Source organism: Ictidomys tridecemlineatus, chromosome 15, assembly GCF_052094955.1.
Source record: "Ictidomys tridecemlineatus isolate mIctTri1 chromosome 15, mIctTri1.hap1, whole genome shotgun sequence".
NCBI lineage: Eukaryota > Metazoa > Chordata > Mammalia > Rodentia > Sciuridae > Ictidomys > Ictidomys tridecemlineatus.
In genome coordinates, this window is record NC_135491.1 from 21756752 (window position 1) to 21779568 (window position 22817).

At 48.1% G+C, this 22817-nt stretch overlaps 1 protein-coding gene across 17 annotated transcripts in view; it reads right to left on the reverse strand.

Moving 5' to 3' along the window:
• Window positions 1-22817, reverse strand: part of Znf536 (zinc finger protein 536) — a 431882-nt gene that overhangs the window by 327854 nt on the left and 81211 nt on the right. Inside the window, exon 1 of one of the 17 annotated variants that reach the window (XM_078032223.1) lies at window positions 3963-3981. The exons of the other annotated variants lie outside the window; for them this stretch is intronic. The gene's annotated coding sequence lies outside the window, so the exon portion shown is untranslated. Of the gene's footprint in view, window positions 1-3962; window positions 3982-22817 lie in introns of those variants that run through there. 17 annotated transcript variants of the gene reach the window in all.

Consider the following 22817-nt stretch of genomic DNA (forward strand, 5'->3'; position numbering starts at 1 on the left):
GTGTCCTCACTTTGGCAGTGGGTAAACCGAGGCTCAAGGAGAAACTCACATGACCAAGATCCCACAACTACTAAATAATAATCCAACAACCATGACAATAAGCAATAAGAAGTAACACTCGTGAGCTGGCCAACCATGCCTGGCTACTGGCCAGTCTCTCCTCAGTGTGGTCCAAGTTCAATCTCACAGCAACCCTAGGAAACATTGTTAGCCCTGCCCTCAAACAGATACAAGGAAACTGGAGCAAAGCAAGGTCAAGTCATTCGCCCAAGGTTAAATAACCAGGCAGCGGAGAGCATTAGGATTCAATCCCAGACTGCCTGGCTCCCTTCTCTTAGCCACCATGCCACATGGTCTATCATCACCGTCATCACCATCATCACCATCATCATCATCATCATCATCAATAGAGGAACATGGTTATCACCGAGTTAGCTTTTGCTGGGAGCCCAGCCCAGTGCTAAGTTCTTTATGTTTTATAAATTATTGTTTTAATTTCTATCATCCACTTTATCCCCACTACACAGATATTAGGAAACAGAGGCTCCGAAAGGTTACACAGACTTTCCTGAAGGTCAAACAGGAACATCAGGGCCTAGAGCAACCCCAAGCAGCCTCCTCTAACAGTTATGGCTCTGTGGCTTATGCAGGAAACGAGGAGACCTTCTCTGGGATGCTCCCTGGGCTGCTGGCCCTCGCGCTGGCCAGTGTCAGGGGTGGGCTCCCAGAGGAAGAACTGGGACCCACACTGCATGTTGTGCTCTGTAAAGCTCTGGGTGCCGTTGCTGCCAGCCCATGTGTACTTCTCTCTAAGGCTAATCTCGATGATAATGAGGGTTTATCCTAAGTCCTGCAAAGGGAGGGTGGCCAGGACAGGCCTGGCTAAAGGAGTGGCCAAGCCGAAATCTACAGTTCACACAGATGCAGACAGTGGCAGGAGCTACTGCAAACACTGACCATATTTAGGAGAAGTCAGGAGATTGGGGACACCAGCCATTCGGCTCAGCAGCCTGAGTCTGCAGGCCAGGAGAGTGAGCCGTGCCAGTCCTGGCGTTGCTGGCCACACAGAGCCACTGGCAGGGCTGCTCTCAAGCTCTCCTCTGGGTGGCCCAAGTTGGAATGTTAGGAAAGAGGACAAACCCAAAGGGCAAAGAATTACAGAGGAGCAAGAACCTGGCCACTGTTGAGGAGTCCTGAGGTCCCCAGGAATAGGCCTGGCAGAGATGCCTCAGGTCCCACAAAGCCACCAGCCGCCCTTCCCTGAGTTCAAACAGCTCGGACACCGACGATATGAAAAAAAAATGCTGGTGGGTCAGGCTGCACTTTCCTCGAACTAATCACTAATGAAGTTTGGGGTGAGCTATTTTGAAAGCAGCCCACACAGCATAACCACAGGCCATCATCAGCTGCCTTCTTCAAATGCAATTTCATTCATAATTAAATATGAAGAAGCCACCACCCTAAAATAACACCAGGGGTCACAGCTGGACTCTCCAGCCTGGCCTCTACCGACCTTTCAAAGATGGTCTCCAAGGCTCCCTGGGGCATGCTCAGTCTCAGGTCCAGGCACACCTTATTCAGGCCTACCTGTCTGCCTTTGCCCATCCCGCCCTGCCTTCCGGGCAAGACTGCTCCCTCCTCTGTTCCTCCAAGTGCCAGTCAGGATTCACAGATCTCCTGGAGCAATTTCTCCTAAGAAGACTTCCATTGCCCAAAGCTGAATTTCCATAGCAATTGTTCACTCACACTCGCTGGCAAGGCCTGGCTACTGTCCCACCAAGCATCATTCCAGGTGTTCCGTGCATTCATTCATTCATTCATTCACTCAGCAAAGGCTAACTGAGCACGCACTGTGTACCGGGTACCAGAGAAACAACAGTGAAGGATCAGACACTGTCCTTGCCCTCCTGTGGTACAACCTCTAAAAGGCATCAGTGACAAATACACCAGTAAATACGGCCATCCATCTTTCCAGCTGGACATCAAGTTCACTGCTGCCAGGCCTCACCTCACACACACAAGTCTGTACTAAAAAGATGCGTCTCATCCATCCGTGGCTCGGCCTCCCCTGACGTGCATTCAGGAGAGCTTTGTTCAGTGAGATGGTCAGCTTGGCCAGTGCCATGCTTTGATGGACTCTGTCCCACCCCGTGGCTGTAGGCAGCTTCTGGACAGCCCCATGTTGACCTACTGGTGGAGGGAATGTGCACAGGACCAAGAGAGCCAGCCCAAGCCTCAAATCCTGATGGTTAGTGAGCATCAGAAATGTTCTGAGGACCAGGACCTGGGGACAGCTCCATTAGGATGATTCTGTCCAGACCCAAGGGCAGACCCAAGTGGCACTCACAGCTTCTCAACACATGCTGGCTGAGGGGAAATGGACAGACCTAGAGAGCAGGAGCCAAGAGGCCAGGGAGGAGGTGCGCCAGGCTCTGGGAAGGGGGCCAGCTGCTGGGGCAGCTCAGGTGACCAGATGCCTGCTCTCTAACTCTGCACCCACTGGACACGTGCGTCATGCAAGGATGACTCTGGAGTAAGGAGGGGTGTGGCCAGGACCCTGAAGACCAGAAGGGGAGAGAAGACACACACGGGTGGGCCGGGCAGCACCTACACCTACTGGAGTCACAACAGCAGCAGGAGCAGCTTGCATTGTTGGGATTTAAGATGTGACTGAGTCCCCTACTGCACGATTATTTGATGTCACTATAACCCTATTATTGGGTGATAAAACTAAGCCTCAAGGAGGTCCCAGGACTTGCCCAGGGTCACACAGATAATAGATGGCAGGGTCAGAACCGATAACCAGGTCCTCAGTCTAGCTCCCTCCCACCTGGTGCAAAATCTTCCATGCTATGACCTCACCTGCTTCCTCTGTGACACTGTCACTCTCCCTGCCTCCCCCGATCCTCTGCCTAATGAATGGAGATCTCTGGGGGTTGGGGGTCCTTGGGCTGAGGCTTTTGGAATCTGATCATGGATAACAGCATCGCTGTGTTCCGAGCCACCGTGTAAAGCTTCCTACAGTACTGTCAAGGTCCTTACCTCTTCAGATATATTCCTGTAAAAGGGGACAGGCCAGAGTTCATAGGCCCAGTCCACAGATGAGAAGACAGAGGTGCAGAGGGGGAATGTGTCTTCCCCGCCAAGGGCCGGGAAATGCAAGCCTCAATGTCAGGTCCTGATATGACATCCCATCCCTGGAGTTAGCCAAGACGCTGCTCTTCTGGGGGACTTATTGTCCTGGTCTAAGAAGCAGAAAGTTAGGACTCACCTCACAGGTGAAAATTCGATTAGAATTCTAAATAAGAAAGTTAGAATTTAGGGGTGGGTAAGTTCATTAATTGACTTTCTGGGCATTTGGCTAATGAGCTTTGGTAGGCATCTTTCTCCACCCGCTCCCCCAGAGTTACACTGTTTGGGGGTCCAGTTTGGAGGTCATTATCATTATTCCAAGCAGAAAGGGAAAAGGATGATGTGAGACCCCAAGCTCTCCCTTCCCATTGGCTGAGCTGCTTCCTGGATGGGCTGCCACCGCGTCCTTCTGAAGGGACCTCTCGTCTTACTGAAAGCTGTAGGTGTGTCACCATCGTGTCCATCAATAATCAGCAAATTAGCAGCCTGCTTGTGCAGTCACTTCTATTTTCAACCTGAAGGGCGGTTAGGGGGTTTCTTTTAAATTTAACTATCCTCATTAAGGATTCATAGCACACCAAAAGAGTGATTTTTTAAAAAAATCATCTTTGCAGAAAAGGAATATCAGCAAAAATAATCACTATTCCAGGCTCAACAATGAGTCCCTAATGAGGACAGCAGTCATCAGTTAAATAAACATATCATTAGGGTGAGAATAGATGTGTCAACACAGACACAGTCCACTAATTTGTGGGGTGGTTTGTCTGGGGTTCGTCTCAGTGGGGAACTGGCTGGTGGGTGGATGTTCCTCGGGCAGAGTCATGGCTCACCTTTCACAGGTAGGACTCCGGAGTGGGGGAGGTCAGGCCAGGTGGACACGGCTGGTGAGGCAAGAAGCAGAAGGCTGATAGTGGGACGCTGTCCTGGGAAACAGAGACAGCACCAGGCAGGAAGATGAAGAAGACCCTGCTGAACAGAGGCCCCAGAGCCATGTTGATCTCAGAGGACAAACCCTGCTTGGTGTCCCATATGGACACACCATCTCCACCCCAGCCTTCCCCTTGGCAGAAGCTCAAGGGACATTTCCTGCTCAGCACTTCAGTGTCCCCTTGTTTACCACTTGGACCATCAGCAGCTTCCACCTGGCCTGACTCACCTACATCTCAACCCTACCTGGGAGTACGGGGCCAGGTGGGGATCCAGGGGAATCCCCAGACTTCTCTGTCTGGAATCCACTATCCTCTGGGGATAAAGCTGGGGCTGCAGCCAGAGAGGAGGCTCGTAAGCAAGGCTCCTGGATCACAGAAGCAAGCTCTTTCTTTAACAAATACTTTTTGAGTGCTTCTTACATATCAGGTATAGGACTAGATTCTAGGCTACAGAAAAGAGGAATGCGTCCTTGGCCCTTTCCCTCGTGGGATTTACGGAAAGGGAAAAATAGTGAGTAGAAAAATATTTAAGATAATGACAGCTTATGATCAGGCCTTGTAAAGTAAGTCGGGTGAGAGACACCAAGCACTTGGGGAAGGCTGATTTTACAGAGGGAGGTCAAGCAAGGGTTTTCTCAGGAGGGGACATTGCAGCCAAAGTCTGAAAGAGGAGAACCAGCTGGGATATAAAGGGTGGGGGGAAAGGACTGTCCTGGGAAGAAGCAAGAGGTCAAGTGTGGGCAGCGTGGGCATTGTGGACGCCAGCGGAGGGTGTCCACATGCAGGCTCCCAGGGAGGCCCACCTCCAAGCAGGAGAGAAGGTCTTGGCCTCTGGTACCCCGGGGGGCAGGGCAGAGAAGACCAGAGCCAGAGGACTTGCGGATTGGTGGAGGGAGGAGGAGGAAGACCCCAGAGACCTTCCACTGCCTCATGCAGATGGCAGCAGCAGGCAGAGGAAACATTATAAAGGACATCATGACCGTTTTGGAGGGAAAGCCCTAGAGAAACATGGCAGACTCGTGGGGACATTGAGTGACCTGGGGCACTCAGTGTGGCCACAGATTCATAGTGAAAAGAAGCCAAGGGTGTTGAGGAGGGACACAGGAAGTGACTGAACGTCCAGGTGAGGTGAAGAGCCACAGGAAGACAAGGTGCTAGGGAAAGGAAAGAAGCAGAAGGGCCCACAGGTGGGGACACCAATGATCCAACAGCAGAGCCGTCACAGAAAGTGAATTGCAAGAAAAGGCAGTGGAGGCTGGAACAAGTGATAGGTAAAGAGAAGATGTCAAGAGGCCATGCAGGTGTCAGTCACTCCCAAGCCTGGGTGAAGCTATGGCCTGGGTGGCCAAGATCGAGTCAAAGACAAGTTACCGGAGGTGTGAAGGTCAAGGAAGAAGTGGAGTTCAGCCTGTTGGATGCATGACCTTGACACGCTGGGTCAATGATGTCAGAAACTCCAAGCGAAACAAGGATTCCCAAATTCAGGGTCAGGAATGACTTCCTCACACAGATACCCTCCACAAACGTTGCAAAGAACTGGGATGGGAAATAAGCATTATCCATAATGGGGGACACTCACAAGGGCACAGATAAGAAAGATCTAAGATTCGTGGCATTCGGGAATTATCCAATAAGAAGTGACAATCCCTCATGAAGATAGACAAAACTGTGGTTTACTGGTGTCAGTGATCTTGATCCTCATCTTCCCAGTTCATTTCTGGGAATGGAAATGCAGGAGGGACGGGACCCTCCAGCCCTAACTCCTGACGTGCAATGATGCGAACAGAGGAGTGTGCCTGTGTTTTGAGAATCAAGGGGCCTAACTTTGCCATGTCTCAAGGAAGGGTTTCATGGACCCACAATCAGAGAACCCTCAGGGCTGGGGAATGGGCTTTACTGCAATAGCTGGAAGTCACCTGGTCACTTGCTTCCATCCTTTTCTAACCCTGAGCGAGCCCAAGCCTGCAGTGGCCACATCTTCAGAGAAGATGAGGGTCGATGAAGCCAGCTCACCAGTGGTGTTTCCTAGACAGGACCTCAGAGTCCAAATGTCAGAATGCAAGAGATTTGGAGTTTTAACTCCTGGAAACAGGAACACGGGCCCAGAACTGCAATGTGATTTTTCCAAATCTCTTTGGTGGCAAAGCAAGGTTTTGAACCAGGCCTCCTCCCATTTCCCAGCTCCAAAGTCATGGTCTTCTGAGTCCCTCCAATTCCTCACTTCCAAGCCCAGAAAACTGAAAAGCCAAGATAGATGAAAAACTAAACGGGCCCCTAAGCAGGCTATGCCCACAAACAACAGCATGCAAGAAACTGACTCTCTCAAGAGAGGGTTTCTGCCCCATTTCTGCAATTGTTCATCCAAGAGCTGCGTAAACCACCAAATTCATCATAATATAATACTATTGGCCACAAACCTACGTTAAGATCAGATTTAGAACAATTAATATTCAACCTGTGGGCACCCAAAACCCCCTATCATTCTGATAAATAAAGTATGCAATATGGTACTCAGTATTTACCTAACTTAGTAGATGGGTACTGGTGGTCGTGGTGGTAGAAGTAATCGAAGTAAAAGAACCAAAGCAGTATTTATGGAATGCTTACTGTATACCAGGAATAATGGTAAGCACTTTCAAATACAGCCATCTGACTTAAGTCATGAGATTATAAAACATCACCCAAAACGTATTATATTATAAAATTTTAGTCTATTCTGCTCAATCAATACTTTTTGAAAATCAAGTAGTGCAGTTCAATAACGCCCAAATCAATTTTGATTTTTCTTCAGAAATTTGGTAGAGGAAAGCATCTCCCCCAAGTATAGACCCAATAAGTTACGTTATGCCCCCAGAGCAAAATATCCTGTCACCGTAATAAATCTCCATTAAAAAATGTGTGTTTTAATGGAAATATTGACATGGCCCTAAGAAACTTATAGCAGCACCAAAGGGATGCAGGCGGGAGAGTAGAACTGATAAACATGCGTCTGTACCATCCCTGGGCTTCCAAAGTTCTCCAAAACATAACTCCAACAAGTACTTATATGAGCCATGAGTTAAGTGCTCCCTTAAATTAACCTAATCACCACTTTGATGGGTGTTTCTTCTGTTAGCTGGTCCCACTCACTCTACAGAACAGAACTCCGTTGACTCAGTCTCTACACAGATATTCAGTCGAACAGGCTTGAAATAGATTCCTTCCCACCTCCCGTTCCCCAGCCCCCCACCTCCAAAATTCCAGCTAAGCCTATTTTTACTCAAAGGGCAAAGTTGGCCTCGGATTATGTGTGTTCCCTGTGCAAAGGATATGCTTTCAGCAAGCAGGGCCACATTCCTACCAAGCAAAAATATTCCCTGTAAGCTGATTGCCCCGGTCCTTTCGGGCTTTTCTCAATAAGGCTCTGTTCTACTTGCTTGCAGTTGTGTGGCCCATGTTCTCAGATGTGGCTTAGGACAGGTGTTGATCGACTGAGAAGCCCGAGAGGGACCCTGAGCCAGCCCTTCTGACGGCTAAGGTACCTCTCACGTAAAGCCGCTGGCCTTCTTGATACGCGGACCTCACAAAGGCCAGCCCTGGAATAAGATCCACTTTCCTAAGGTCCAAAAGAGCTCCCTTGCCTAAGTGCTTCTCTCTCTCTCCAATTCTCATTTCTCTCTCCGATAATGCTCACTAATTCTACTGTTGCAAGGGGCAGGGAAAAGAGTGAAGAGGTGAGAGAGAGAGAGAGAGAGAGAGAGAGAGAGAGAGAGAGAGAAATCAAGAACAGCAAAATTAAAGCGGTCACCGTTTCCAAGGACCTCTTGATGGACCCTAATTTTCAAAGGTCACCACTAGATCCAAAGCACAACAAATACCTGGAGATGGTGACTTCAAGAGCGGGAGCGGTGAGAAAAACCCCCAAGAAAAAAATCTCTTTTCCCATCTATGAACATGCAATGATTTTTCCAGAGAAAGGCATGCTCGTCTCCTCCCGCACATACTGGGTCAAGCAAATCTCCCTCCGATGGGATGGAATCACCAGATCAGACCTTTATTTCTGAAGCACACATGTGGTACAAATAACTATTTGCATTACAAAACGATTCCAACGGAACTTGGGTGATTAGTTAAGGCTACGTGGACAGCCAGAATAATGCATCACTATTTATTGAATAAGCGATCATTAAGAGCCAAGTCCTCCCCTCTGGCCATTGTAGAGAACTCCCATCGAGTTCTGAGTGCAGATCAAGGGCAGCACAGAGCCCAGAGAATAGGTTACACAAAGATCCTTCCTAACAACACATGGGTTTATTTGGTGCCTGGTTGGAGGCTGCAGAGGTTTCGCTGTGATAGGGACACGAGTACCACACAGAAGTTAAAATTGCCCTCTGGCAGCCGTGGCCCTGCTAGGCTCTCCCAAAGTCTCAGATTGTTTCTCAATGAGCGTCCAGAGATTCAGAAAGCATTTCCCTGCTGACTTCTTCAGGCCTTGTGGTCACTGCAGCTGGGCAATGACTGTCCACGCCTGCTGGGGAGTTCCCTAGAGCTGGGCACACAGAATGCCACCTAATTGCTTGCTGCTCAGCTAATATTTGAGTGATGATCATTTTGCTCATTAGGCACAGAGGGGTTGTACTTTGCACCAGGCACTGTGCTAGGCACGCACGTTGCAGGCATTATTAGTTCGTATCAGCCTCTCTAGCCCCACAAAACAGTATTCTCCCTCAATGGAGAGAAGACGAAATGACACAGAAATGTCTGACCAGGGCTGGGGGGTGTAGCTCAGTGGTAGATTGTCCTCCTGGCATGTAAAAGTCCCTGAGTTCCACCCCAATACTGGGAAAAAAAAAATCTGGTCCATCCATCCATGCTAAAAATAAAGGATCAAGAAGCCCAGGCCAGTTCTGCTCACTCATACTACTGACCAGTAGTCCAAGTTCATTGCTGAAGCCTTCATGATAGGGAAAACCTGCCCTCCGTCCTTAAAAGTCGTATGACCGCTAATTCCACCATGGGAGGACAAAGCGTTGGCCAAAGGATAAAAATTCCACAGCTCAGGCCACAGGGGGTGGCAGAGATGGAGACCAAGGGTCTAGGGGTTCCAAGGGTGTGGTCTGAAGTTAACTAAACGTGCCTCACCTAGGGGGAATTCAGGTGCAAGCGCAAAGAAACCCAAACCCAAACTGAAATCTCAAAAGCTGCCCCCAAACAAAGGGTGAATGGCCACTTCTCGCAGGTCTTTTCTAGAACTTCCAGACAAAGCCTGCTGAGGGGGGCGGGCTGGGGGAGCAATTACGGCATGCAAATGTCATGTGATTTTTGTCACTGATCTTTTAACATGCAGAGCCGGGTTCATGTGTCTCCAATTCAAAATCTAAAATTGAAGTCTTATGTGGAGATAATTGTAAGTGAAAATCAAATGCAGGCCTGGAAAACACCCCACTTTGCTCATAAAATAACTGCTCACTGAGAAGAGCCCGGATTCCCAGAGGAAGTCGAGATGGGACGAACCACACCGGCCAGGGCAGGGTTCAGCTGTGGCAACCGGCCTCAGTCATTCGCAGTTGGGTGTAAATCCAAGGCCCCCGAGCTTGAGTTTTACACCCAAAATCCAGCCAGAGAGGATGTGCACTCCTCTGGCCTTAACTCCAACATATTATTTGTCCTTTAACAAAAGGCTGTCGGTGCACACGAGACCAAAACTGCATAAGAAAAATAAAAAAAAGAAAAGTCTCCCAGTTTAAAAAAAGAAAAAGAAAAAGAAAAAATGTCTTTTGAGGTCCATTCATTCAGCAGATTCCTTCTCTTACATGTGCCAAAGATGGAGGTACACACCCATGTCTCGTGCAAGGGCAGCAACAGCCACCCATAGGCCTTCTTCTCAGAAATCACCAGGGGCCAGCTCTTAAGAGGATCCTGGAGAAGAAGGCAGAGGGACAGGCCCATCTGTCTGAAGGAGACTCGTTCTCCCCACCCTGAGCAAAAGGGAGACATTTCTCTAGAGAGAGCTCTGGCTTTGACTCTCAGCCCCAAATCAGCATCTTCTTTCCTTCATCCTGCTCTCCTTGTGTGGCTCCGGTCACCAGATTCATAGGTGGACTTTCAGAGGCCCCAGCCCTCCTTCCAGGGCCTTGGCAGAACAGCACGGAGCCCTGGCTGGCCAGCAGGAACGTGCTCCTCACGGCGGGGCCGGCCCTCCTTGCCGAGCCTCTTCAAAGAGTTTGCTGTTTCTGAGCTTTGCTGTCTTGCCTGGAGCATGGCAAGAGGTTACCATCTGACCCCAGCAACTATTAAATCTTTTTAAAGTTTAATCTTCAGGGGATTTCGACTGTAAATAAAGAACACTCCACATGTAAAAAATAAACTTACACTCATGACTTCATGTGTGACCCTGAGTTCAATTTCTGTTTGTGATTTAGCAGAGAGGAGACAAGGTAGATGGTGTGCAGTCGGCGGGTGTGGGACCGGGCTCCCTGAATGCACTGTGGAATCACAGCGGAGAAAGGACAGCCCCCTCGCTGTGAAGGGGACACCTGAGAAGAAAGTGACAGCCCACAGACACATGTCCCATAGTTGGCACAGCAGGGCCACCCGGCACCCGTGACGAAGGCTCAGCTGGCCCCCACACTGGGAACATCTGGAGGCTGTTCACAAGCAACATCTGGGTTGGTCTTGTGCCAGGGCCACACTTCACCCAGGCCACAGTCCACAGAATCGGACACCCCAGGCAATGCCAGCCCTGGCACTTCTAGGATTCCATGCCCACTCACACCCCAACAGGCCACTGGAGTGTCCTGCAGGAGAAGAGTGCGGAGGGGACAATGGATGCCCCCAAATAGGAGACATTGGATTGGAGACTCATGGGAACCATCTGCAGTTTGAGGGGACCAACTTCTGTACTCCAGAAAGTTCTCTCCACAGCTGTCACCCTGCACAAGCTCTTGCTGGTGCCCCACAACAGCCCCCAGATGTGACAATACAATGCTTAGCATCCTGTTTTCCGTTTTACAGATAAAAACAAACAAACAGCCGCAAAGAAGCGCCACAGTCTCTCAGTAGCAGCTCAGTGTTGACTGAGTGACTTACAGCCGAACTCACTTTTGTGGCCACCACCCCTACTGCCTCTCCTCCTGGATTCTATACCCAGCTGAGGTGTCCGAGCTGAGGATGAGGACTGGCCACAAGAATGGCATGTGTGTCTGTTTTTTTCATTACTACAATAAAATACAACTAAGGCAGGCTACTTTATAAAGAAAAGAGGCTTATTTTGGCTCACAGTTTTGGATATTCAAAGTAAAGCGAATGGCTTTCTTGTTGACAGAGTCCTGAGACAGCACAGAGCACCATGTGTCAAGAGACAGTGCTGGTGTGAGGGTGTTTGACTGGTCTCTCCCTTTCTTCTGATAGAGTCACCAAGATTCAATGATGAGACTCCATCCCTGAGGACTTATATCTAAATCTCAATCATCACCTTCCAAAGGTTCTGCCTCTAAACACCACAGCTGGATTCAGCTTCTGCCTTCTCCATACCTCCCCATGGAGATTCAATTTCAACCCATGAAGCTTTGGGAGACACTCAAACCAAATCAAACTGTAGCAGCAGGAGTTGGAGCGCCACACCTAGATTGCCTCTAACCACGCCATCTTCTGTTCTTCAGAGCAGCCTGATGCCAGAGACCGAAATGGCCAAGTACAGAGGACTGAGAAGGGACACTGGGCACTTAAACCCCATCCCCACCAAAAAAAGCCCTCACTCACCATATCTGCCGTTGTTTCCTATGGATCAGGAAGACGTGAACCCAGATGTCATAGCAAATGCTCCTCAAGCCAAGGAGCTGATGTGGATGAGCCTAGAACAGCAGCCTTCACGGGAGAGCTGAGAGTCACCACTCGCTGCATGACTTGGGGGGCCTGTTTCTCTCTGTGGTCTTCCATGTCCTGTGTACAACCAAGGGTCTAGAAAGTACACGGACTTGCTGTTCACCATTAACCCCTTAGGATGACCTGGCTCGTCAGTCTTCAGGAAGGACCGGAAGAAGAGGGGAATTTGATGAAGAGAGAAGCTCTGACTTCACGGAGGGAGGGGTGCAGCAAACAGGAAACGACCACCTTGTAACACTGACACTAATTTCCTTGCCTGAATCTCCCATCAGGATACAAAGGGAAACTGTGAAGTTCCGAAACGGTCATGCTTCACACAGTGGATAGCTGGATGGATAACTGGATGGATGGATGGACGGATGGATGGACGGACGGGAAGACGACTCAGGGTAGGTAAATACATAGGTAGACGATTGAGTGGGTGGGTAAAATGTAGGAGACGGACAGATGAAAGGAAGGACAGTAGGACATAAAGATCGTCAAGCCGATAGAGGTATAAACAGAGAGATGGGAACGGGAGAGACGGAGGAAGGGAAAGATGGAGGAGCAGAACAACAGGGAGATGGGTACCTTGAAGGACTGAACACCAGAGAAATTCTCCAAGGACACATGAAAGCTTTAAGACCCAGCAGTGTCCCCTCCAAGCCTGGCCAAGACCATCTTGCCACCCAACCCTGGAAAGGAGGAAAGCTTCTCGCCCCGACGCCCGGTTTCTTTCTCATGCTGCCAACCCAAGAAGTCTGTAACCCTGGAATCCATTCTTCATGAAGACCCCCCCCCTCCCGCCGGCTCTTCCCCGCCCCCAGTCAACTTCTCATAGAGATAGTATGTTTATTTTTTAAGCGGGAATGAATTATTCAGCAATTCTAAATCCAGAACACATCGAATCGAAAATGAAACGCACTGTGCTTCACCACCCCCCTCCCTGCATACTTAGAAATATTCTGTAATTTCTTTAAAAGAATAGAATTATTGATTGTGGTGAATTAGCAACTCAAGAAAGATCCAGGATGCCAACAGGAGGCGGGAGGTGTTGCTGACCTGGAGTTAAGTGCCTGAGGAGGGGGGAGGCCAGAGGAAAGGAGGGAAGGAAGGGGCGAGGGGCTGGGCTGGGCTGGGCCATGGGAGAGGAGACACTGGTGCAGTGTTGGAGCTGGACCTCGAGAGACTCCTGGTTCACGCTGGTCCTTTCATCCAGCAAGCACGAGAGGGGTGGACACTACCAGCAAAGCCCAGCCCAAATGAGGAGGCCTGGAGGCCCTTTGGGAACCTTTGAGCTGTCAGTGAGCACATCAGCCCTCTGCCTCGATCCATAGTCTGGGGGCATTTGGAAACCCAATCTGGGAAGGAGAGGAAGGGGCTCCTGGGATGGTTCCATCTGCCCAGGTGTGGGGCAGCAGAAAGTTAAAAGAAAAATCTCAGCATGAGCTCCCAAATATTGACTGTGTCACCCAGAAAGTATTACTGAGATGGAATAACAGGGGAATTTCAGGTGGTGGTGGAGGGGAAGGCATCTGCTTATGAAGACTGAATACACTTTTTTCCCCCCCAGAAATATAAGCACCTATTTTCATGAATTAACTGCATGACACACTTCTATAGTTTTATTCCTTATAATTCTGTTGTACGTATTTTGTTTTCTGGACGACGGTTCTTTGGGGCTTGGCCAAGAACCAGTTTTAAAGGGACTTCCAAGAAGCAAGCAAGTGATCTATGCATCCACTACCCAGAAGGAGCCTAAAAGTCCCTGAGGCAGTGAGACCAAGTCCCACCCAAACAGAGAGAGAAATGGGTGAGAAAGAGCAGGAAAGCAGAGTGGAACGTGTAGCCCATGAGTTTCCCCTCTGGGCATCTGGCCTAAGGGAATACCCTGAAATAAGGAAAAAAAGATTTTTCTTTTCATACAAAGATGCTCATCACAGTATTTCTTACATTAGAGAAGTATTGGAAATAACTTGAATGACAATAATAAAGGAATTGTGATGTAAATGATGGCACATCCATTCAGTGGGAGACGGCAGCTATTAAGAATGATGGCTATAAAGTATATGGGAACTTTTAGCAAAATACAAATCACATGATGCCTGAGGAAAGGATTTAAAATTAGGGGTGCGATTATTATAATTATACACAGTGAAAAATGTATGGAAAAAAAAAGGAGATAAAAAATTTACCAAAAGTTTACCAAAAGGCTAAGTCCTTGGTTTGTACTAGGCCAGTGGGGATGATGGAGTACAGGGGTGGCTTTGTTTCCTAGTCCTCTGTTTTCTGAATTTGTGATACTGCATGAAGACTTCTTTTATCATTTTGAACCACAAGCCATGGAGAGGGCAGTGGTCCTGCGGAGGTGGGCTTGGGCCCCATGGATTTGCAGGAGAGCAGGCTCTGGGGGAGGAGGGGATGTGGCAGAGGCAGTCTGCAGCCTGCAGAGGCGGATGGCACTCCAGACCAAGGTGAGGGCAGTTACCGCACACTGCATGTGACCTTGGACGAGAGCCCCCTAAGATGCCCTGGGACACCCACACCTAAGGGGAGGAATGAGTGTGCTGCATTTGTACAGGCCGCTAGAACGAAGGCCCCGGGCCAGGGTCATTTCTCCATTTTCTTCTTTCTGTGCTTCTAGCACATGGCACACCCTCATCATCCAATACATCTATAATTGATTGAAACAGACCTCTGTCTTTAATGACATGTCCAGGGCACAGAGGTCTTCAACCACGGCTTACAAACTGAATCAAAGGCCCTGATTCTGCTGGGGGCCGAGGAGAGGAGAGATCTGAATGTCATTTCATGGAGGAAATTAATCTGGAAATCGTTTGGGTAATCCAGATGGGGGATGGGGTGGTGAAGTTTTCTTCTTCTCTGGGACCAAATTTCCCAAAATATGTACGTCTCACACAGTTCTATCTTTGAGGCCACCCTGAGAGGGCTTTTGCCCAGGGGACTCTAAGGTCCCCCAAAGACATCAGATCCAGACCCTGTCTCTCAATTCCAGCCCCCTACCACCCGCTGCTCATTCCGGTTCCTCATTCTTTATTGGGTCCTGACCCCCAGGATGCTGTGTGCTTTTGCCTGGGAACTGGGGGATAAAGAAGACTTAATGAATTGAGAAAGTATAATTTGCTCAGGAGAAGTGCATTACATGATTTCTCTGAGAAAGACCAAAACCATTCCTTATGAATAGAGCCCAAAGACTCTGATTAAAATTGACTAGAATGAGTCCACTATACTTCTATTTTAAAATGAGAAGCCACTAATTCAGTTTAATTCAAAGATTAAACATGATTAGAATTTCTGTGAGTTATCTAGATTTAAGAAAAATAAGTAAATAAAGGGCAGCGGCCATCTAAGCATGGCTTGTTATTGGGAAATGACTTTGGGTGTTTAATCAATGTGATTTTTTTTTTATCATTCATTTTTTTTTCCTTCAAGTCAGCGACTAACACCAAACTACTTTTCATCAAGGTTAGTAAAATGTTTAGGAAGGAACAGATGTCAGAAAATGGGGATTGCCAGTAACACTAATGGAAGCCAGTAATTTCTTTCCTGTCCAATGGCAGAGGAATGAAAAATAATCCAGACTGTATACAGTCATGCAAGGTTTCCTGAAACATTAACGACTATAAAAAGTAAGAGCCTACAAAGCTATCTCCATTTTTTTTTCTCCTAAAACATCACTAAGGGCAATGCCTTTATTTTATTTTAAATTTTTTTTTAATTTGTGAGAAATTCAACTGCAAATTGAAGGTCTCCATACATTGAAGCCCTCAAATAGTCACACAAATACAGCTGATGATATTGATTAATGTTTATTAGCTCATTCCAAATATACTTGCATCTTAAGTCAACTCTGCCATTTAATAATTTTGCTAAATCTCAAAAAATGGAGACGCAATCTTGCCTTTAAGAAGGCAGCCCTGCTAGTTATTTACAGATTGTAACATTTACATAAGAGTTTGGTTTAACAAGAGATATAAATATAGATAAAACCCTTAGGACTTCATTCTTTAAACTGCCCTCTAAAAATCTGCCCTGCAATTAGCAAACTGAATTTTGTGCAGCCTATTCTTGGAAGCCTTTGTGAATTAGGGAGAACTAACTCAAAGCAAGGGCTGGCTAATCACAATTTTGCAAATTGTACGTAGCAATCATCCTCACATTGTGAAATTCCGATCTATAAAATGCTGATGTTTTAAAGTTGAAAAATAAATTAGCTCACTAGAACTATTTCGCAAAAAAAAAAAAAAATCAGTCTGAGGCTTTACGATGAAATTATTTGTTTAAAAGAATTAAAAAATAGTCACATTGGTAGCAAATAATAAATAAAAGCAGAATGTCATTCCAGCATGTTTCTGCCACAATCTTCCAGATGATGGAGAGTGTCTCCGGGCGTCCCCCAACTTCACGGCATTGCCTATAAATACTCACCTGCCTAGAACACGTGGATTCCGTAACTCCCCAGAATACACTTGTGGCCATGCCCGGACTTCTATTTTAAACGCCTCCAGTGTATTTGTCTACGATCTGGAAAACGCTCTCAGACAGGGAAGGGATTAGTCAACATATTCTTTGATATGTCATCTATTCACTGGCTGAAGCCGATTCACGGCTGTCCAGCTAGAGGAGTTGGCAGTTAGCACTTGTTTATTTGTTAAAAGCAATGCCATTCAGTTAACAAAAATGGTAATAATATCAAATATGAAAGGATCGGCCTCAAAGGCACTCTCCAAATCCAGTGTATCTGAAAACGGAGTCACCCTGGGTGAAGAAAGAAAGTCGACTCTCAAATGGATACAGGATGCAAGGACCCAGCACGGTGGGTTCATTTGCAGGGAATTTTCCACCGATCGTCACCCTAAGAGAGAAGCTATGCACACATGCAAGTGCACACACGTGCACCCATGCACACACATGCAAACACACAGGTGTGCACGCACGCACAAAAGCACGCACATGCACATGGCATTATTCCCCTTAGCCTCAAAGCCCCATGCTGCAGGCTCTACACAGAGCCAGAGGTGAATGCCTTTTCAAATCTTATTTCCTCAAACCCTGAGACCTCTGGGGTCTTTAGCTCTAGTGGGATTTTGTGTTATTTAAATTTGCTTGAAATAAGCCCACACTTAAAAGTACTCTAATTCAGTGGCAAAGTTATCTGCCCGCCCCAGCCTTGGTCTGCAACATTTTGTTGGTTCTTTGCAGACCTGTTTGGTTCGCTCAGTTCCTTCCTTCTTCTTGGATATTATACCAGAGGCGGAATAAATGCAACCAATATCTGATTTGATATCACTCCTTGAAATTCCAAAGCACAGTTCTGGGCACATGGTAAGCATGCAGTCGAACCTCACACAGTGCTGGGAGACGCCTCTGTTAAGCGTCTACCTCTGCTCCAGGGGTCCTGGGGAGGGGTAGCTAGCAAAGACGTGTTTATCATTTGAAAAGTGCCCACAATGTCCTCATGAAGAGCAGCCCAAATGTATCAACACGTGGCCCTTCTGCCATTCCCATTTCCCACGGTGGAGCTGGCTGGACACCAGCTCCACCCCCAGGAGTGGCGTTTCTTACCTCGAGCGTTCAGTCGCTCAGCCTGCCGTTAAAGCATTTTGTGTAACATTACTTCTAGGAAGCAAATATTTATATTAGTAAATACCATCAAGATATGATCTGCATTCCAGTGTTTTCTATAGGTAGCTGTTAGAAACAAGGAGAGAAATTGCTGCCTAAGTGGTGAGGAGGGAAAACAAGACTTGTGGGCGTCTCCGAAGAAGAGATGAAATGCCTTCCAACGTTACCTTTCTGCTCTTAATTCTGAATGTTCACTCCACGCTCCCTCACAAGGTAAATCCTCCAGGGACAATAGTCAGTCCCCTTCCAGCAGGCGGGAATAAAGGATTCTCACAAGATGGGTGGCCAGCAGCTCATTGGAAGGCTGGTTGAAACACAAGAACCTGCCAGAACCTTTGCAGACAAAGCAAGGTGCTGAGGACCAGACTCCATGGGCCACTGGACTCCCAAGTCCGGCCACATCCACATACGCACAGAGGTGTAAATCCAGGACAGTGGTCAGAAATGTTACCAGCCAGCTGTGCGTACTCAGGGGTACCAGTGAGGGGCTGGCTCTTCCAGTGCCTGGGGGTGGCTGCGTCCCCGCTCAGACAGGAACTGGCTGGGCCACCGCAGGCCAGCCTGGAAGCCCAATACTCCTAGTTTCCTGAGTAAATAATGATACCCATCTTCAGGGGCAGGAGAGAGCTGGATCCCCAGACAGGGCTGAGCCCAATCTGTGGTAATGGTCTTCACGGTGGGGTGTCTGTGGTTAGTTTTAGCAACAGTAATATTGATATTTGTTCTAGATTTCATGTTCCTGGACTACAGGCTCTCAGAGCTTTGAGCACCTTAAAATCTGGGGGTAACCCTCTCTATATACAGAGGCAAAGTGAAGCCTTGCTCAGCACCCATCTCCTGCCCAGCGAGGCGTGGCCCAAGGTGGCCTGCTTGTCTTTCCCATAAGCTGCATCCTTGTCTCTGGGCCCTTGGGCTCCCCCAGGTCCCTGCAAGCCTCAGCAGGACTGCCTCTCAGGTGCCAGGTGATATCAGGGCAGATGTCAGCATCCCCTCTGGGTCAAGCAGAGCCACAACCAGAGTTAGAATTGGATTCTGAAGCCCACATAGGCCAGGAAAAGCAAATAATGTATTCTTTATGTACCAACATTCAGGTCAAGGCCCACCAATCAGTTCTAGACCTTTCCAAAAGTCTTCAACACACACCTGGGTTGCCTCTAGTGGAATGAGGAACGAGGTACATGCTTTATAATATAAAAAGATAATCAGGCCTCACCTTCCCATACCCAGAATACTATCTGGTACCTTACCTCTGTGGTCCTGGTCTCCCACACCTCAAAAATCCTGAGATTGCCATCAGGACAGTTTTTCTAAGCCTTGCCTCTAATTATGTCCTTTCTTTGCTCTAGAGCGACCCAAGAAAATATTTTAAATATATATGTATGACAAAGAGTTAATGATCAACATATGTAAAGAGCTCTTAAGAATCAATGAAACAAAAAATAAAAAAATGAGGAGAAAACACTAGCCCAGAATTTATAGAAGACATTGGAGCAGGTGATACATATATGAAAAGGTAGCTGGTTGCACTATCAATGAGGGAATTATGAATCAAAGATACCAGTTTTCATCCTTAATATTGACAAACTTTTAAAATAGTGATTATATTCAACACTAGTGAGAATTTAGAAAATGAGTACTATGCATGCCATATTGGTAGACATGTAAAGACTGTACACGAACATTACTTTAAAGAGCAATTTGGTGATCTTTCTGAAAGCATTAAATACAGAGACCTAGTGACCCAGCAACACTACTTCTAGAAGTCTACCCTACAGATAGTTCACTAGTTCACAACTGTATGTATGCAGCAATATAAGTATAATGAAGAAGGAAAAGATGAAAAGTGCTTTAGTGTTCATTTATAGGTATATGGTTACATGAATTGGAATATACCACACTACAGATGATTATACAGAAATTTTAAATTGTGTGCTCTTCCTATGCATCTGATGATTTGGTCTGCAAACAATACTTTTAGTGTTTTACAAAACTAGTCTCAGTTATGAAAATTGAATGGAGATCAGCAGAATAGAGGAAAGGGACCTGGGGGGGGGGTGCAGGGAGAAAAAGAGGAAAAGAGGAAGTACTGGGGAATACTATTGGCCAGATTATATTGTTACATTGTCTGTATGAATATGTAACAACGAATCCCACCATTATGTTCAACTACAATGCACCAATAAAAATATGGAAAACTGGGCATGAGGCTGAGGCAGGAGGATTGCAAGTTCAAAGCCAGCCTCATCAATTTAATGAGGCCCTAAGCAACTCAGTGAGACTGTGTCTCTAAATAAAATATAGAAAAATGGCTGGGGATATGGCTCAGTGGTTAAGTGCCCCTGGGTAAATCCTCATATATAAATATATATACACACACACTCACACACACATATATGTGTGTGTGTGTGCATATATATATATATATATATATATATATATATATAAAAGCAAGTCTCAGAACAAAATATATACAGTATAACCCTACTATACTGTAGAAGAAAATACATATGTGTGACTTTATCTATGGGAGCATTTACCTTATACACAATATCAACCTATAATAAACAGTCTGGCAGGGTGCACACCAAATCTCAAAATAAGGTTGGTTTTTTTTTTTGTTTTTTTTTTGTCCTGCAGAAAGGAACAAGTTAAAAGGGGGTTTGGGGTTTTCATGTGATATCCATCTGTACTGTCTGAATCTTAGAAGTGCCCATGTCGAATTTTTGTAATTAAGCAGGAAAGCAAGATCAACTATACTAAAACGAAAACCCCCTCTAAGTAGCTCTGTACCTCCAAGGTGAGGACCAAAACCCTTCACAGAAACTCCAGAACTTCTAGTGACTTTCCCAAACCAGCTCCAAATGAGCCAGGAGCAGGTCCCGCCCATCGTCACTCTCGCTGCCTTTTCTTCCCTCTGCATATAAAACTTTGATCTACATTTCCAGCCCACCTCTTCCAGGAAGCCTTTCCTGACTGCTTCAGCTCACAAGAATCCCTTCCCCCACTCTCAACAGCTCCTCTCCCCATGTCCTGGGACCTCTTGTGGCCTGTCTTACTGTCCAAGGGTGACCCATGCTGGATCACACACTCCTTTTCATTTTCCCCTTCAACATCTGTTTGTTGAGCATCTATTACATGCTGAATAAGGTTCTAGGTGCTAAAGACGCAGCAGGGAACAGAGGCACAAAAGTCCTGTCCTTCTTGTGGAGCTGATAATCTGGCAGAGGGACAAAGAGTCAGTAAGAGGGAAAAGGCTGAAGTGTCGAGGGGGAAAGGCACACGGAACAAGAAATATAAAACAGCAAGACGGGGAATCCTGGGTGGGCCAGAAAGGCCTCTGTGAGACACGCCATTTAGACCAAGGTCAGCCGGTAGAGCCAGGTAAGGAATCGTCGGGGAGCGTGGGGCCGTGGGCCACCCTCTCCATGGGGTGGAAAGGGAGCACAGGGACCATCTGTCTAGGCAAACAGATAAGCAAGAGCCACCAGTAGCCACCCTAGGAGAAATGAGGGGGATGGGTGCGGTTACGACACACCAGGCTGCCCACCCACCTTATGCCTGCTCCCTGCTCACTCCCCCAGGTCCAGTCCAACCAAAGACCAAGAGAGGACATGCTGACCACTTAGGCAAGGCCCACCCCAGTCCCCAGGAGTGCAGGAAATCTGGAGCCTCCTGGGCCTGGAGAGCCACGTTACAGCTTCTGCCTCAGCCTGGGATCCCCACAGCGTGAGCCTGATGCTGCGCTCTGCCCCCAGCCGCACTGGGCTGGCCCCGGACCTGCTAGTTTCTCTAGCACGGCTCTTTCCCCAGACCCTGCAGCAAGAGGAGAGGACAGCAGAGAAAAAGTCCTGAACAACGGACCCTCAGGGTTCCTGGGACCTGGCAGGAGAAGGTTACAGTTGATCCACAACAGAATCATCCCAACCAGGAGAGCGTCCCTGGAACCACAACCTGGGGACCCCCGTGACACCACAGCCTCTGCCCATGGCCCCAGGTCATGTGGTCCACAGTCATTCCCGCCACTCCATGCCACCAGGGCACCACGGTGCCCCTTCAGCTTGACACTGCCACCCTTCTCCAGGAGGACAGGGTCCCCAAGTCCTTCATTCTGATACCCTCTACACAGCAGGTGGGCAGGACCAGCGTCCGCTTGCAGCCCAGAAGTCAGTGTGAACCCTCCATAGACAGAGTGAGCATGTGCTGGGGACACCAGCAAGGTAGAGTCACCTGCAAAATGAGAACTCGGGGAGCAAAAAATCAGGGTTGAGAGTCCCAAAGGAGCATCATCAGGGTGACTCCGGGCCTTTGCTGGGTGCTCTCCTACTAAGTCACTACTGGGCACCATGCACACTCCCCGGTGCACCCACTGGGGAGCGAGGAAAAGGGCCTCTCTTCTCAGTGTTTGGGCCTCTGGGGTCTTTATTAGGCCCCATGAGGAAACTCAAATTCCATACACTACTTTTCCTTAAAGGAGGGCCACATTTACCTAAGACACATCAGTCTCCAGAGGCCTGAGCCCAGCTCCCCGGGCACCCTGGAGACCATGACATCTTCATTCCTGCCATAGGCCAAGTCCTTACAGGCTCCTAGTTGGACAGGGACAGCTGGGACAGTTGGACACCTGGGGAAGCCATGGGGTGAGCGGAAGAGTTTCGTTGGGGGAGCAGAGCTGGGACCCTGGCTCAGGGAAGGGTCATCTCTGGAGGGTGTGTGATGGGCAGGATTTCCCAAGACTCCTGGGAAACGGGGTCACCTGTGGCCAGGCTCTGAGTCCCCGCCTACGCTGGCCCAGGCAGAACACGAAGGGAGAGAGGCAGCAAAGGGTTCCTGAGCAGAGGTCAGTTGCTCCTACTGGACTCAGAGATGTTTTTACTTATTTAAAGTTCTCTGGAACCATCAGGGGCCCCAAGTGGGGGCAGCTCAGAGGAGGGTTGACTAGAAACCACCTGGAAGCAGACTTCTTGTCCCTGGGTTCAGGTCTGCTCAGCCTCCATCTGAGCTGCAGAAACGGTGTCACTGCCCTAGGACCAGGTCCCTGTGAGCTTCTGGGGCTCTGTACCTGCCTCAGCTCTGTGACCCCGCTGAGCCTTCTCTGAGAGCTAGGGATGGCCCTTGGCAGGCTCTGCTCTGGGCTTGCTTCCAACAGGATCCAGAAGGCTTCCCTCATTGTATCTGGGGACTGAAAAGCCCCAGCCTGGAAATGCGCAGAGGAGAATGGTCCTGTCCCCATTTGGTAGAAGAAGAAACTGAGTCCCAGCAAGGGAGGGC